This window comes from Coenobita brevimanus, chromosome 88, assembly GCF_032717465.1.
Source record: "Coenobita brevimanus isolate Jiangsu-jjx chromosome 88, ASM3271746v2, whole genome shotgun sequence".
Lineage (NCBI taxonomy): Eukaryota > Metazoa > Arthropoda > Malacostraca > Decapoda > Coenobitidae > Coenobita > Coenobita brevimanus.
The window spans coordinates 5076120-5084896 of record NC_137041.1 but is presented as its reverse complement, the minus strand read 5'-3'; positions in this window follow the sequence as shown (position 1 = coordinate 5084896).

Below are 8777 nucleotides of genomic sequence, written 5' to 3'. Positions count from 1 at the left end.
CAGACAGATTAGCAGACAGACTGACAGACAGATAGACAGTCATAGACAGAAAGGTAGATAGACAGAGAGACAGATAGATAGAGACATTAATCATATATTCTCTCATACAGAGTGTCCTGTGACTCGACACACTAACTTCAGGAGGTGATTTTATGGCAGAATTTGAGTTAAAATACTGTATCATCACTGGTCCAATTCCCAGCCGTGATGGAGCTGCGGTTACTGATGGTCTTACGGATTATTAACGAAGACCATCATCGGCCATAAGGTTATCAGTAACGGTACCATAGTAACGGTGGGGAGTTGAATCCATACTGATGTAGTATTTTGTATTAAATATTACCAATAGAATCACCCCCTGAATTTAATGAGACAAGTCCCTCGACCATGTATGTATTTATATACTATATATATAAACACTGACCAGATAGATAGAGATAGATAGATAGATAGAAGGATAGATAGAAGGCAGAGAGAGAGAGAGAAAGAGAGATGTAAAAGGAGAGAGGAGGAAAAAAAGGAGAGGAAAAGAAGCGGGAGGCAAGAAGTTGAGTGGAGGGGAGAGGAAGGGGAAGGAGAAGGGAGGGGGAAGAGGGAGGAGATCGAGAGGTAAGAGAGAGGGAAAGCTGAGAGGGTAAATGGGAGATGAAAGAGGAGTAATGAAAAGAGGGAGAGGTAGAGATGAGAGGGAGGGGGTGGGGGAGGGGAAGGAGATGGGGGAGGGGTGGGGGAGAGGGAGGGGGGGTCAGGGGTCAACGTGCCCTGGTGGAGGTGAAGCGGAGAGAAGAGGGAGCAGGTGGAGGTGCTGGGAGGGAGGAAGGGAGAGAAAGGGTGTGGGATGGGAGAAGGGAGAGAGGGGGAATGGGGAGAAGGGAGAGAGGGAAGGTAGGAGAGACGGAGGTATGGAAGAGGAAGATAGGGAGAGAGAGATTTGGAAGCATGGGGAAGAAGGGGAAGGGAAGGAGAGGATGTGTTGATGGAAGGAGGTTGGAGAGAGAGAGAGAGAGAGGAAGTGAGTGTCAGGGAGACAGGAAGAATACAGGTAAAGAAGCAATGGGTGAGGCAGGGAAAGGCAGGCAAGGGTTAGTGAGGCAGGCAGGGAGCTGGGGGAGTATGGAGACTGTAAAGCAATCAAATAGACAGGTTGGGGTAGGTAGGAAGGTAGAAAGGTAGGTATGAAAGTAGGTAGGTAGGTAGGTAACAAGACAGAAGGACGGTAGGCGTGCAAAGAAAAGGAAGAGAGGTAGGTAGGATGGTAGGAAGGAAGGTAGGGAGGAAGGTAAGTAGGAAAGTAGGTAGGAAGGTAGGTAGGAAGGTAGGGAGGAAGGTAGGTAGGAAGGTAGGGAGGAAGGTAGGTAGGAAAGTAGGGAGGAAGGTAGGGAGGAAGATAGGTAGGAAGGTAGGAGGAAGGCAGGCATGCAGACAGATAGGTAAACAGGAAGAAAGGTAGGCAGGTAAGAGGAAGACAGGTAGGCAGGTAGGGTGTAGGACGCTTCGGTGAGCAAACGTTTCGGCTCGTAGGATCCAGGCAGGAAAAGAGAGAGAGAGAGAGAGACAGAGAGAGAGAAAGAGAGAGAGAGAGAGAGAGAGAGAGAGAGAGAGAGAGAGAGAGAGAGAGAGAGAGAGAGAGAGAGAGAGAGAGAGAGAGAGAGAGAGAGGGGGGGGGATAAAAAGTTAACCCAGACCTCAGTTTAACCAAATAACTTGTCATCACCTCCCCTCCCCATCCCTTAATTCCCCCCTCCCCTCCCCATCCCTCTATTCCCCCCTCCCCTCCATCCCCCATCTCCCCACTACCCATCCTTCACGCCCCAACCATCCTATGTCTATCCCACTCCCCATCCATCCCATATCTCCCTACTTATCTTCCCCATTTCTTTTTCTAATTCATCCTCTTCTCCACCCATCCCTCATCTTCTGTACTCCCCATCATTTCCCTGGCTCTCTCTCTCTCTCTCTCTCTCACACACACACACACACACACACACACACACACACACACACACACACACACACACACACACACACACACACACACACACACACACACACACACACACACACACACACACACACACATAGGGAGAGAGAGAGAGAGAGAGAGAGAGAGACTGTATATATTTCATCTTTCCTCTCCCCCCCCTCTCCGTCTCTCTCTCTCCTAACAACCATCCAGCTGCAGAGACACACAGTTCGGATGCAGCTCAATTCGTCACGGGTGCAGGCGACGTCGTTCTGCGCCGTATTCTCCCAACCTGTACCGTAACCGTGCGGGGAGGTCATATGGGGGTCAGGGTCATGGTAGGGTGACCTCTGACCTGTACTGGGGCCTGAAAGGAGAGGGGAGGTAAGCAGGATGTTAAGGATGCTGTGGGGTGGATATAGTGTACTTGGGGAGGAGGGATGGGGAGGATGTAGGTGGGGAGGAGAGTTGGGGAGGATGTAAGTGGGGAGGAAGGCTGGGGAGGATGCTTGTGGGGAGGAAGGTTAGGGAGGATGTAGATGGGGAGGAAAGTTGGGGAGGATGTAGGTGGGAGGGGGAAGCTTGTGGAGAGAAGGTAATGGCGGAATGTATATGGGATGGGTGGGGAGAATGGAGTGGTTAGTGGAAAGGATATGAGGAGGGTGGGTGGAGAGGGGGAAGGGGAGAGACTAGAGGGAAGGTGGGGGGGGGGAAGGAATAAGAAGGATCAGGCAGGGAGGATGGGGATGAGAGGAAGAGAGAGGTAGTGGACTTGGGATGAAGTGGTTAATGGTGGAGAATGGAGAGAGAGAGAGAGAGAGAGAGAGAGAGAGAGAGTGTGTGTGTGTGTGTGTGTGTGTGTGTGTGTGTGAGAGAGAGAGAGAGAGAGAGAGAGAGAGAGAGAGAGAGAGAGAGAGAGAGAGAGAGAGAGATGATACTAAAACAGGGGTAACTGAAGAAAAAGTCAGGAAAGCTGTACAAATTAAGTAAAGGGATGGATGGGCACAATGCTTTAGTACATCGTTATCGCCAACACTACTATTTTATTGAAGGTGAAGCCAAGACGCCTTTACTGAGCTGGGATAGGTCGAAGAAGCCTCAGTGTTTGTGTGGTCAGTTACGAGTGAAAATATTTGAGTTCATTTTTACTTCTCATACTATAAACATTCGGTAATATATATTTGAAAGGAAGAAATATTTTTATGCCGCTTTGCTGATTAAAAAACATTGGACTATTATCATGTGTGTTTACAGTTTTTGAGTTTTTCGGTATATTGATTTTTACGGTCGCCTTGTGGTTCAGTGGGATAAGGCGCTGCAACCGGAAGTGACTGATAAGGATATAAGCCGGGCACTTGGTTGGGATTTAGATAATATAAAACGAACAACTGGTTATTCTGCCCTTCAAAGTCTGCACTGAGTAGCCTAGCCCAGGCCACTTACTATATGTCCTTAATGGGGCGGAAAAAGGTTAAGTGATGATGATGCTGATAATGATGGTTTTTATATATTGATAGACAGACAGACAGACAGATAGATATATAGATAGATGCATCCGTTAACATCGACCAACCTTCATTACCTGCCCATCTTATTACCTCCTACTACCTACCTGTTTCCCTATGCTTCTGTCTACCTGTCCACTCATCTATCGGATCTGTCTATCCATCTGTCTGTCACCCATCTATCCCTCCACTTACCGCTCCATCTATCTATCCATCTGTCTGTCACCCATCTATCCCTTCATTTACCCCCCCGTCTATCTATCCATTTATCCCTCCTGGCAGTCGGTATGTCACTAAGTCTTCCTGCTCAACTATACTTCCGTCTCAGGCACACCCGTCTATACACTCACGCCCATGGGTGCCGTTACAGGGCGTGGGTGAGGAGGGATGATAGGGGCGGGGGTAGGCAGAGAGAGAGGAAGTTACGGAAATACACAGTTACATAAATACACAGAGTTGCATGAATACACAGAGACCTACATAGGTACACAGAGTCACATAAATACACAGAGTTACATAAAAGCACAGACTTACATCAATACACAGAGACCTACACAAATACAAGGAAACTTACACGAATACACAGTTGAATAAGTACACGGAGTAAGGTGAATACACACAGAGCGTTACATACATACACAGGGAGAGAGTTACATAAATACACAATTACGTAGATATACACACCACACAGATCTTGACACAGATCTTGAGGCGCATGCAAGGTGTTGGGGTTTTAAAAGAAGGTTGAATCCTCCACCTGCAGAAACTTAACCCAACCAGCCTTTCAACCCGCAATGGTCTCTGGCAAACTGAATAAAATCGTCTGGCTAGCTGGCGTAAAATACAGAGTGCGTTCTTGGATTAGCCTTTCACGGATTTAATTGTAACACCAGACGATTAATCCGCCACAAGGAAATCTCTCGCCACCCAAGAGTAAAAACTAAAGAAAGAATGAAAAAAGTCACTCTGAGAGGTTCAAACATTGCCGTCTAATTTCTGGGACAGCCTGAAGCCCTAATAACGCCCAGTTTCTCATTTGCCAGGGAGGGAGGGGTGAGGGTGAGGTTGAGGGGTGAGGGGGTGAGGGTGAGGATGGGGTATGGATGGGGTTGAGGGGGTGGAGAGAGAGGGAGTGAGGAGAGGAGATGAGGTGGTGTTATTATCTACTGTCCGTCTTCTCCGGAGGGAGAGGGGGGTGGTGGGGTTGCAGGAGGGGGAGAGGGGGAGGAAGAGTGAAGGGGCAGATGGGGGAGGGGAGGATGAGGATGAGGGACAGGAAGGTGGGGGGAGCAGGAAGGAGGCAGGGAGGGACAGAGAGATGAGGGGAGACGAGGAAGAGGATATGGGGATGAGGAGGGAGTGGGAAGAGAGGGGAGGGGGAAGAAACGTGTAAGGGGAGCCAGAGGGAGTAATAGGGCAATGAAGGGAGAGGGGGAGAGGGGGAGGGGAGAGTAGCAGGGGAGAACGGGGTGGGAGGGGGGGAAGCAGAGGGGCCCGAACATTCTCTCTTAGTTTTTCGTTGAGTGCATTAACTTGGGAATGAAGCTTATTTCCTTGTGGTCATAGCGTGGATGTCAGAGAGAGAGAGAGAGAGAGAGAGAGAGAGAGAGAGAGAGAGAGACCGTGCTTGTGGGGTCTGTGTGGGGTCTGGTAAATGGATGGTCAGATAGAGTGCAGGATAGATATAAGCAGAAAAGCAGACAGGCAAATTAACAAACAGACAGACAGACAGACCAATTAAACAGATTCACAGAGAAATGAATAGATAGACATACCGATAGATACTTGCTCTTTTGTGTACACAGTCCTAATTCATAAATGTCTTTCCTTGCATTTCTTAGTAATATCATCTTTATTTTTTCTAACACTTATAATCGTTTTCCTTTTTTTGCGTATAGTATTCTCTCTCTCTCTCTCTCTCTCTCTCTCTCTCTCCCTCTCTCTCTCTCTCTCTCTCTCTCTCTCTCTCTCTCTCTCGCTCAGAAATTAGCTACGCGAATTCGGCATGAAATCTTTTGTGATGGTGCGAATTCCAGCGAGCAAATACACACAGCCATAACTAATTTACCGTGCAGTTTATCCTGACGCTACAGATCCTACAAGAAAGTGTAAATGACCCGCCGATATTATTGTTATTGACGGGTGATTCTGAGCCGAAAGGGGGCTGGTCGTGAAGGGAATGGCAGTGTGGTTCTTTCATCTTAACCTGGCTCAGATTTTCGTCCTTTTGCTGCTTATTTCTCGAAGCGCAGTAACAGATGAAGACATTGTTACGGCCCTGCATTTTTTTCGGCAGCACTTCTTCGTGACTAAATTCATAGCCTACTCAATCGTTACAAAGATGGAGAGATATCAATTTTAGGTCAGTTTAAAGTCAAAGGGGTATAGTATCAATATCCATCAACCCCTTCAGTGTGATGATGTCTTTTCCATGTCACGTCGGCGGTCGTTGCGTGGTGAGTATTGCCGACTGAGAGCCCTGACAGCCCGATAGCGACGTATACTAATAAACGAATTGATGTATATACAGAGAGAGAGAGAGAGAGAGAGAGAGAGAGAGAGAGAGAGAGAGAGAGAGAGAGAGAGAGAGAGAGAGAGAGAGAGAGAGGATTGGTGTAACGGAAGAAAAGGCGGCTCTCTTACCTGTGTTGGATAATCACTACAACCAGGTGTGCCTCTCTCTCTCTCTCTCTTTCTCTCTCTCTCTCTCTCTCTCTCTCTCTCTCTGTATCTGTGTGTGTGTGTGTGTGTGTGTGTGTGTGTGTGTGTGTGTGTGAGAGAGAGAGAGAGGGTGTATGAGAAGTGGTTATGTGTGTGCGTGTGTGATTATGTGTGTAAGTATGTAATTACCTGTTCATGTGCGTGTGTAGATGTACCTTAGAGTAAATGTGTGTGTGTGTGTGTGTGTGTGTGTGTGTGTGTGTCTTGTCAGTGGAAGAATTGTCTAGTCTGTATACTTAGTGGGATGCTGCATTATTATTATTATTATTATTATTATTATTATCATTATTATTATTACTAGTAGTAGTAGTAGCAGTAATAATAGTAGTAGTAGTAGTAGTCGTAGTATGCAAAGTGTCAGGGGTAGAGCCTAAAGAATATAACTACAATAAATCACTGTAACGTAACCCAAACACCCACAGCACAGAGAAAGGAGGAGCGAAGGACGAAGAGAAACACGACAAAGAAAAATACAAAACAGACAAAGAAAGCAAAGAAAAAGACAAAACAGACAAAGAAGCAGACAAAGAAACAAAGAAAAATACAAAAGAATACAAACACAGAGCAATAAATACAAGAGAGAGCAACGCAGCAAATTTATCGACGCCAGCGCTGAAACGGAAGTGGCACAGGTAAATGGGAAATCCGGCAGGTAAGCAGACAAACAGGTGAACATACAGGTAAACGGGTCAAAACAAACACGCAGACAGATAAACACGGGGCAACACGAGGCAGCCTATAAACAAACAGAGAGGGAGATTAATAAACGAGTAAACGAGCAAAGGCAAACACGTATAAATAAAAACAGTAAAAAAATCAGGTAAATAAAACATCAGGAAATTAATAAACGAGTCAAAACAAACAGATAAACAGATGATAAATAATAAATAAAGAAGTAAATTAACGCTCTGACTGTGGCTACGTGTCTTTAAATCTGTTCTAATTAACTAACAGACAAATTGATATAGTTTAAGGGAGGAAGAGTGGACGGGTTAATAACTGCCCTATCCAACCCCTCCAGTGTGAAAAAGATGCTGAAAGAAATCCTCTGGAAGTAAAAAGAGGACGTGAGGGGGCTGGAAAGGTTGAAGGTCAGGCAAGAGGTGTGAAAAAGTCTCTCACAGGCTGAAAGAAATCGTCTGGAGGTAGTAAGAGTAAAATAAAGAGGACGTGAGGGGATTGGAAGGGTTAGAGTAAAATAAAGAGGACGTGAGGGGAATGGAAGGGTTAGGGGTAAGGCAAGAGGTATGTGAGACAGGAAGTAAACAGAGTGGTCGTCCAGGTGTACAGATCAATGAACAGGTACACAGATTAGTGGGGGAAAGTAGGGGAGGGAGGGAGGGGAAACGGGAGAGGGAGACAGGGTGAGGGAAAAAGGAAAAGAAGATAGGGAAGGGAAAGGGTGAGAGGAGATAGGGAGGGGAAGGGGTGAGGAAAGACAGGGAGAGGCGTGAGGGAAAAGGAGGGAAGGGGAAAGGGTAAGAGAAAAGAGGGATGTGGGGAAAGGATGATGGGAAAAACAAAGGGAAGGGGAAAGGGTGAAGGAAGACAGGAAGGAGAAAGGCGAGGGAATAAACGAAGGGAGACGATAAGAGGAGAAAAGAAGGGGGAAAGGTTGAGGGGAGAAACAGGAGGGGAAAGGGTGACGAAGAGGAAGGGGGAAAGGATGAGGGAGTAGAGTAGTGAGGGAAGGGGAGGGGGAGGGGAAGATAGTGAAGCAAGGGGAGAGGTAATGAGGGTAGAGGGGAGAGGGATGGACGGAGGAGGAGGGGAGGAGTTGAGAGAGAGGAATATAAAGGAGGAGGATGGTATTTAGGAGGAAGGGTGGGAGAGGGAGGGGGAAGGGGAGGGGAGGGGAGGGGGAGGGTAAAGGTAAGAGGAAGGTGAACAATGCGGAACGTGTGGCAGGTGAGGGAAGAGAAGCAAAAAACTGATGAGGAAGAAGAATGGGGTTTGCTTCTGTGGGGTGGAAGGAGGAGAGGGAGAGTAGGGGAACTGAGGGAGAGATAGGGTGTTGGAGAGAAGGGAGAGAAGGGAGTGAGAGAGGAAGGTAAAGAGGGCAGGGAGGGAAAGGGTGAGGGAGTGAGGGAGGGAGGGAGGAAGTTGAGAGGGTTGGGAAAGGCAGGGTGAAGGTAGAGAGGAAGGGAAGCTCTTACCTCTATGGAAGGAGAGGTAGGGGAGGGGAAGAGAAGGGGAAAGGGTAGGGAGAGGTAGAATAAGGGGAGTAGATGCGACAAAGAGGGAGGGAGGCCAGAATGAAGAGAGGAGGGGAGAAGGGAGAGGAGCAGTGGGAGAGAAGATGAGTAAGGTTAAGGGTGAAAAGGAAAAGGAGAGGGAGGGATAGAGGTGAAGAGGACGAGAAGGGAAAAGTATTCTTGGACAAAGGGAGGGATGGGTAGGAGATGCTTTGCTTTATTCTTGCTGCCACCTGACGATTGTATTTATCGTTGTGTGCACCTGTGGTAGTGGAGGGGTTTACTGTAGTTGGTGTGTAAGTGCGTGACAACGGAAGGTTACGTAGTGTTAATAAGTGTAAAAGTAGTGGACAGAAGTGGAACCATAAGGACAGTAATAAAGCCTACGAGCGA